Source organism: Scyliorhinus torazame, chromosome 26 (assembly GCF_047496885.1).
Source record: "Scyliorhinus torazame isolate Kashiwa2021f chromosome 26, sScyTor2.1, whole genome shotgun sequence".
NCBI lineage: Eukaryota > Metazoa > Chordata > Chondrichthyes > Carcharhiniformes > Scyliorhinidae > Scyliorhinus > Scyliorhinus torazame.
In genome coordinates this window covers 19,972,304-19,981,370 of record NC_092732.1, presented here as the reverse complement: position 1 = coordinate 19,981,370, position 9,067 = coordinate 19,972,304, and the positions used below count along the sequence as shown (strand labels likewise).

Below are 9,067 nucleotides of genomic sequence, written 5' to 3'. Positions count from 1 at the left end.
TTACAGAGACCTGGTTGAGGGAAGGACAGGATTGGCAGCTAAACGTGCCAGGACTTAGATGTTTTAGGCGGCAAAGAGGGGGATGTAAAAGGGGTGGCGGAGTTGCGCTACTGGTTAGGGAGAATATCACAGCTGTACTACGGGAGGACACCTCAGAGGGCAGTGAGGCTATATAGGGAGAGATCAGGAATAAGAAGACTGCAGTCACAATGTTGGGGGTTTACTACAGGCCTCCCAGCAGCCAGCGGGAGATAGAGGAGCAGATCGGTAGACAGATTTTGGAAAAGAGTAAAATCAACAGGGTTGTTTCGATGGGAGACTTCTACTTTCCCAATATTAACTGGGACTCACTTAGTGCCAGGGGCTTAGACGGGGCACAGTTTGTAAGGAGCATCCAGCAGGGCTTCTTAAAACAATATGTAGACGAGAAGGGGTCACGAAAAGCCATTGGCAAATAGGGTTAAGTAAAATCCCAAGGCTTTTTACACGTACATAAAAAGCAAGAGTGCAGCAAGGGAAAGGGTTTGCCCACTGAAGGATAGGCAAGGGAATCTATGTGTGGAGCCAGAGGAAATGGCCGAGGTACTAAATGAATACTTTGCTCCAGGATTCACAAGAGAGAAGGGAATGGTGGATGTTGAGTCTGTAGAAGTGTGTGTAAGATAGCCTGGGTCACATTGAGATCCAAAAAGACGAGGTGTTGGGCGTCTTGATAAATATTAAGGTAGATAAGTCCCCAGGGCCTGATGGGATCGACCCTAGAATACTGAAGGAGGCAAGAGAGGAAATTGCTGAGGCCTTGACAGAAATATTTGGACCCTCGCTGTCTTCAGGTGATGTCCCGGAGGACTGGAGAATAGCCAATGTTGTTCTTTGTTTAAAAAAGGAAGGAAGGATAATCCAGGGAACAACAGGCCGGTTAGCCTTACGCCAGTGGTAGGGAAATTACTGGAGAGAATTCTTCGAGACAGGATCTAATCCCATCTGGAAGCAAATGGGCGTATTAGTGAGAGGCAGCATCGTTGAGTGAAGGGGAGGGCATGTCTCACTAAGTTGATAGAGTTTTTCGAAATGGCCACAAAGATGATTGATGCAGGTAGGGCAGTGGATGTTGTCTATATGGACTTCAGTATGGCCTTTGACAAGGTCCCTCATGGTAGACTAGTACAAAAGGTGAAGTCACACGGGATCAGGGGTGAGCTGGCAAGTTGGATACAGAACTGGCTAGGTCATAGAAGGCAGAGAGTAGCAATGGAAGGATGCTTTTCTAATTGGAGGGCTGTCACCAGTGGTGTTCCACAGGGATCAGTGCTGGGATCTTTGCTCTTCGTAGTATATATAAATGATTTGGAGGAAAATGCAACAGGTCTGATTAGTAAGTTTGCAGACGACACAAAGGTTGGTGGTATTGCGGATAGCGATGAGGACTGTCAGAGGTTACAGCAGGATTTATATTGTTTGGAGACTTGGGCGGAGAGATGGCAGATGGAGTTTAATCCGGACAAATGTGAGGTAATGCATTTTGGAAGGTCTAATGCAAGTAGGGAATATACATTGAATGGTAGAACCCTCAAGAGTATTGAAAGTCAAAGAGATCTAGGAGTACAGGTCCACAGGTCATTGAAAGGGGCAACACAGGTGGAGAAGGTAGTCAAGAAGGCATACGGCATGCTTGCCTTCATTGGCCGGGGCATTGAGTATAAGAATTGGCAAGTCGTGTTGCAGCTGTATAGAACCTTAGTTAGGCCACACTTGGAGTATAGTGTTCAATTCTGGTCGCCACACTACCAGAAGGATGTGGAGGCTTTAGAGAGGGTGCAGAAGAGATTTACCAGACTGTTGCCTGGTATGGAGGGCATTAGCTATGAGGAGCGGTTGAATAAACTCGGTTTGTTCTCACTGGAACGAAGGAGGTTGAGGGGAGACCTGATAGAGGTCTACAAAATTATGAGGGGCATAGACAGAGTGGATAGTCAGAGGCTTTTCCCCAGGGTAGAGGGGTCAATTACTAGGGGGCATAGGTTTAAGGTGAGAGGGGCAAGGGTAAGAGTAGATGTACGAGGCAAGTTTTTTTACGCAGAGGGTAGTGGGTGCCTGGAACTCGCTACCGGAGGAGGTGGTGGAAGCAGGAACGATAGTGACATTTAAGGGGCATCTTGACAAATACATGAATAGGATGGGAATAGAGGGATACGGACCCAGGAAGTGTAGAAGATTGTACTTTAGACGGGCAGCATGGTCGGCACGGGCTTGGAGGGCCGAAGGGCCTGTTCCTGTGCTGTACATTTCTTTGTTCTTTGTTATTTGTTCTTGATACACTTACCTGCCGGAAATCACTTGCCCACCGCTCCCGCTGAAATCGACTGGCCTGTTCCTGTGAAGGTTAAAGTTTTTAAAGGATCCACTTACCTCCCAGAAATCACTTGCCCACCGCTCCCGCTGAAATCGACTATCATGGTTGATTGTGAGCTCTTGCTCTGCAGCGTTCCACACATAGCAACATCCACTATACTTCCATTAGTCCTGAAGCGTGTCACTTTCTCTTTTTGTCCTGGTATTCATTCATTTGTATCTTGTCACAAGATTACTCCCGGTGGTGCCGTCCATGCAAGCAGAAGGGAAATTCTGCCAAACCAGCCTTGTGGCTGTGCACATTTAGGTAGTTCAAAGTCAGAGATCCTGAAGAAACGGAGCCTGGGACAAAACAACCTGAGACACAATAACTGTGAGAAACAAAATCATTCACCATTCAATTGTTAGTCTCGGCATTTGATTCAAATTAGATTCATTAATGAGGGAATGAGCTATTTTATAGTTTACTCTTGCACCCCATCCTTCATTGGGAATATTGTCTCTTCCTGATACAACAGAACCACTGGTGAATGATTTTGTCACTCACAGTTATTGTGTATCAGGTAGTTTTGTCCCAGCCTCCGGCAATTCACTCTCTGGCTGAACTACCTAAAAGGTACACAATCACAAGGCTTGTTTGGCAGCATGTCCGATCTGCTTGAATGAACGGCAGCACCGGTAATAATTTAATGACAGAATACACGGCTTGGTATGGACACATCGACTCTCTGCTCTCTGATCATTGCGGGTGTCCAGGACAGTGATTCTGTCATTTATTTATGAAAGGAAGGAGCTCTGAGGGATGTCCTTGGTAGGTGGAAATGGCTCCTATTGGCTCTGCACGGCAAAACCTTGCGATTCCTTCTTTAATAATCAGGAGTCTAGGTACAACTGTGATCGAACCGAAACTCCCCATCCCAAGAAGTCACCTCCCTCATTATTGCACCGAAGGCTGAAATTGCCAGGATTGTTCCTGTGCTTGGTGAGGAGTTTGGAATCCAATTCCTTTGCTATCCACTGGAATGTTTACAGGGCGGGATACGGAGGGTCACACCACCTTTATTGAATTACTTTTGTGTCAACATAGAACATAGAAAATACAGCACAGAACAGGCCCTTCGGCCCACGATGTTGTGCCGAACCTTTGTCCTAGATTAATCATAGATTATCATTGAATTTACAGTGCAGAAGGAGGCCATTCGGCCCCCTGAGTCTGCACCGGCTCTTGCAAAGAGCACCCCACCCAAATTCAACACCTCCACCCAACACCAAGGGCAATTTTGGACACTAAGGGCAATTTATCATGGCCAATCCACCTACCCTGCACATCTTTGGACTGAGGAGGAAACAGCAGCACCCGGAGGAAACACACGCAGACACGGGTAGGACGTGCAGACTCCGCACAGACAGTGACCCAAGCCGGAATCGAACCTGGGACCCTGGAGCTGTGAAGGAATTGTGCGATCCACAATGCTACCGTGCTGCCCTTAAGAACAAATAAATCAACACTATATCATTTTACCGTAATCCATGTACCTATCCAATAGCTGCTTGAAGGTCCCTAATGTTTCCGACTCAACTACTTCCACAGGCAGTGCATTCCATGCCCCCACTACTCTCTGGGTAAAGAACCTACCTCTGATATCCTCTCTCATCGCTTTATAAGTACGAGTCCATGTGTCCACGTGTACTTATATGACCAAGATATCTCATACACCTTACTCGTTCTATCTTTATGTTTCTGAATTGTCAACCCTATCAGTATTTAGAATACACGTGACTGGCGGGAGATAGTGGGATGAGGATGGAATCTGACTGTCCTCGGGCTGGCATGGATAACGTGGCCAAATGGCCACCTTCTGTACCGTGACTTTTCGATGATTTAAGACGTTATTTTGACTTTCCAATGATGAAATTGAAACCAATTTCCATTTGCCACGTACTCCCTCGATTCTACTTTGAACGTGTGATCACTCTTCAGAAATCGCGCCAAATGAATTCTCTTCAGATTTGTATAAGCACTACTTTTGTATATTAATGACCTACATACGTGTGACGCTGTGTATCTTAATGATCAACCGGCAGAGTTTGAAGTGTGTTTCAAGAGTCCGGGAAAATATGTAGACCTGAAGCTAAGCTTCACAGAGAACAGCGGCAGCATATTTAAAATTGCTTTTAATTAGAAACTAAAAGTGTTTGAAATCATAATGCTTCAGAGAAGGTATAAAAAGTTCTGGCAGATATTATTTGAACGGTTAACATGGCAGACTGGTATGCTTACCTCAGTGTGAACAGCAACGGTAAGCTCGCGAGAATTGACAACACTTCAGGTAAAACCGTTGGTCGACAGCAGACGCAACTCAATAATTTGTTTCACAAAGTAGCTCAGAGGAAAGTTCAGACCATCACCGGTGGTCACTCTCACTCTTTGAGCCGATGCTTTATAATGTTGCGTGGGACAATCGGCTCCAGAGGTGTTTTGTTCCCAGTACCCTGAACACTCAATAACATAATTATAATTTAACTTGCTGTTTTTCATATATATTTAATGAATTGTGTTCTGCGTGTGTGGTATGGATGCATGACATATATTCGCAAAAGAATGAATGGTGGCAGACAAGCAATATTTACTCTTTTGAACTGTTTTTACTGCTATACTGGATGTGAAACCAAATACAATTGTACACTTTTGCATGGGAAATTAAACGCTATTATTATTATTCCTCCAAATCATTCGCAATATCGCAACGCCATTTCCAGCAAGCAACTGGCCATTTGTCCCCTCTAATCCTGCCGCACTATCTAAATTCACATTAACAATTAGAATGCTGTTACGTGTTAATTACAATCACCAAGATATTGGTTGGGAAATTTCTGGGAGATTGATATTGAAAAGAGTTTCTTTATATCGGGAGATGTCTTTGTGACTCAGAGTAACAAAGTATCTGTTCATCCGGAGTAATCAGAATGGAGATATAAATTGGAATATCCAGACAGAACAAGACAAAAGTCCATCGAGATGGAATCCGGCCATCGCACTAAGATGATGGACTGAATTCCTACCAATTAGCTCAGAACTCGTCCTGACATAACGAGGAAATCTACCACTTGTAGAGAGAATAGTTCCAAATGCGCCCCTTCTTTCTAAACATACTCTACATCTTCCATCTCTGACATGTTGGTTTCAATCAATACTTCCTGGGTCAAGGAAAGATGGAATCATGGGAAATTTTATAAATCACTCGCCACATCTGTCTCTAACTGTTCAGGGCCTGTTTACACCATCTGGCTCAACAGTGTGTTCACGAAGTTAAACTTCCGTACCGGCTGAGGCTGTTCATGAAGGCCCCGCCTCCTGGCCCATTGCCGCTCGCATGAGGTGCTGCGACCCTCAGGTTACCTCACCACCATTCAGCTCTCCCACTCAAAGGGGAAAGCAGCCTGTGGTCATCTGGGTCTATTGTTCCTTTGATCACTTTCCCCAATTCACATCTCAACCCGTGAAACGCATCTGAATCCTGAACTGATATTTTCAACAGAAATCGCAGATGACATTCAATTATTTGTCACTTATTGGTCGTATTGCAACATCGTTTAATGGTCGATCAATTTATTTATATTTACATATCGACATTTGAAATGAAATGTCGCTGGAACTATCCAATCATCAGGGAGTTCTCACTGTGACTAGACTTTGCTCTATAATTCTGCCATCCCTTAGCGACATGGTTACAGCGGATTATCACAAATGATTCTCAACACTTTATCCTCTACACTGAACAAAGGAGTCAGTGTTTGGCGCAATGCACGGGGAGAGTTTAGCTGCTTTACAGAAGTCTCCTTGGCTCTATGTTTATTTCCATTAAGTTTCGGGTTGTTCGGCATATCCTGTCTCCTGCACGAATCATCAAGGTTCTCATCTGCCACCTGCCTTCTTTTTTGATCTTTTCTCCAAAGCGGCCAAGTCCAGGGAGGCATAGAGAGGTCCGCCCTGAGACTGGGACATATATGAAGCATTGACATTCAAAAATTGTTCACATAGATGTCACATTATCCCGAAATGAAATCGACTTCAATGAAGTGACAAAACGAGACAACTAAGAAGGATACAATTCGGCCCATTCAATCCGTGCTGGCTCCATGAAAGTGCTACTCAGTTAGCGCAACCTCAGTTTAACATTCCCCATATCTTCAACAATTCTCCTCCCTTCAACCATTTCACAGATTCCCTTTTGAAAACCACTGTTGAATCTTCTTCCAGTGCCCGCTATATCTATCTGCGAGTGTGCTGCTTAATGTGTATCTGCAATAATTGTCTGGACAAATTATCTGTGATAGAGTCGTGAAATTGGAAAGCAAATTAAAGCAGACATCGTCAATGTCTCACCAGACAATTGCGGCGATGTAACTGTTACTTTTATTCGATATATTTATTGTTAAAGAGCGAACCTGATGATCATGTTTCCCCGTGTGTTATCTATAGGGTCCGGCAGATAAATCCATATCCAGACAGAAACACAGACACAATAAAGAGACTTACACCGAAGAATCGCAGAGAAGGGGGTGGGAGGGGCGGGGGGGGGGGGGCACATTAAAAGTCCATTTAGACCATGCTGTCAGTGCCTAAATAAAATAACTTGAAAGATAAAGCACGCTGGTCATTCTTATCACACTGCCCATCTCCCGATCCGTTGTTTTAAACATTCCAACACTTTAAGTGAAGATCCAGGTGCCTTATTAAATGTTTCTGCCTCAACCTCCAAATCAGGTAGGAGAACCCACACTGCTCTTATTTTGCGCATTTCACGGCTATGCAAGACCCTGGTCGTTTCACAGCAACTTTTCAAAATACTCGTAAAAGCTTTCAATGAAGGTATTCTGCAGCCCATTCGGAATCAATTGTGTTCCAAGAACATCCATTTAATAACGGCGCAGCGAATGTATTTTATGTGGATGTTTGTTGAGGGAATTGATGTCAACACTGGATACTGAGAGCTCCCTGCTCCCGAGTCCCAACAGAACCCCCTCGCTCCTCCACTCCTGCCCCCGCACAGGAATATGTTCTGATTTTAGTTAAAGCGACGAGTGTGATTTGAAACAAATGAATGTGTTCTAGAATGTCCTCTGCCAACCACGTGAAACATCTAGCGTGGGATGGGGTGCACATTATTCCAATAATCAGCAATTATCTGGGCAGCTTGACAGCATAGTAATTGCACTTACCCGTAACGCACCGTCATGTAATCTTTGTGTCTGTGTTTGGCGGAGTTCGCCTAGGTATTAAAGAATACAATATGAATTTAAATATTATTTCTTCCGGCGAATAGATATTCAGCTGGAGATAGGCGAAAACAATGACGAGTCAATGCGCCAATGACCCTAATTGTCAATTGGAGTCAATCCAAACGCTTCACACATAAGCCTGTGTTCCCCCAATAGATCAACAGCCCCTCAATGCATCGCTTCTCAGATAAAACGTCAATGGAGTCCAATTTGCCAATGGCTGGACAATCCCTGCCTAGTGTCCACTGCCCATCTGGTATATTAGCGGCAGATTTAATAATCCACAATTGGCCGTTTTCTGGCACCAACAGGAATGAGATGATTGAAGAATATTCTGATGGCGGTCAGTCCACTTATCAATCGGTGAATTCCCGCCATTTGATATTTAATCTGTACCAATGTTTCAATGGAACTTACCCGTTTGTCGCTCTTTCCGCCCCTGTCTTTGTGTTGTCTCGCTCAAACTGAAACTGAACAAGGACAAGAAGTATTAATGAAGTGTTAGGTCATCCAAATCGAGGCCCAGGTCCCAGAAATAGCTGAGGAAACAATTAATTGTTCAACAGTTTTAGATTCATCTTCAAATATCGAACAGAATGTCAACATGAAACATTGAAGTCAGAGTTGGGTTTGAACTGGACTTCACACAATACTAAACACAAAGAGAGTGCCGTGATGTAGTGTGCAAATGTCTCAGTCACTTACTTTTCATTTTGGCTTTTGTTGTCCCATTTTCCTGAAAGAAGGAACTATAATTAGCAAAATAAAATCAGGAGAAGATAATAACATTGGACACGCAATCATGGCAATGTCCCTCATGAACCGGATTCCTCACCTGATCTGCCGCCTTTACAAATCCAAATGGGAAGTAGAATCAACAAGAGAACCAGAACCGCCACGACAGCGATGAAAGCGGGAAGGGCCCGACTGCACCATCCTGCAGAGAGAACACAATTAAAATCTGCTTCTCTGTCTCATCCTTATCTCCTGGCATTCTCAGTTGGGAACGGAACTCAGTTAAAAAAAATCGGAAACTGAATCTTGGGAGGGAAAGGGGGAAAGTAAACCCCGGGAAACTGATAGCAACACATGAAATGGAATCAAAGAATTTACAGTGCAGAAGGAGGCCATTCGGCCCATCGAGTTTGCATCGGCCCTTGGAAAGAGCACTCTTCAGCCTTTAACCCAGTTACCCCACTGAACCTTTTTGGACACGATGGACAATTTAGCATGGCCAATCCACCTAATCTGCACATCTTTGGACTGTGGGAGGAAACCGGAGCACCCGGAGGAAACCCACGCAGACAAGTCGAGAGCATGCAGACTCCGTACAGACAGTGCCCCACCCGGGAACCGAAACTGGGACCCTGGAGCTGTGAAGCAACAGTGCTAACCACTGTGCTACCGTGCCGCCCTTTGATTTCGCTCTGTT

The 9,067-nt window shown here is 44.6% G+C and overlaps 1 long non-coding RNA gene across 1 annotated transcript; it reads right to left on the bottom strand.

Annotated features, from left to right (window-relative positions):
* Positions 1-7,574: 7,574 nt before the first annotated feature.
* On the bottom strand, positions 7,575-8,559 carry LOC140403067 (uncharacterized). The gene is made up of 4 exons (XR_011938241.1): positions 8,471-8,559; positions 8,341-8,371; positions 8,053-8,105; positions 7,575-7,625 (listed from the first exon to the last, which is right to left on the bottom strand). It is a non-coding gene; the product is annotated as an uncharacterized lncRNA (long non-coding RNA).
* Between the last annotated feature and the right edge of the window lie 508 nt (positions 8,560-9,067).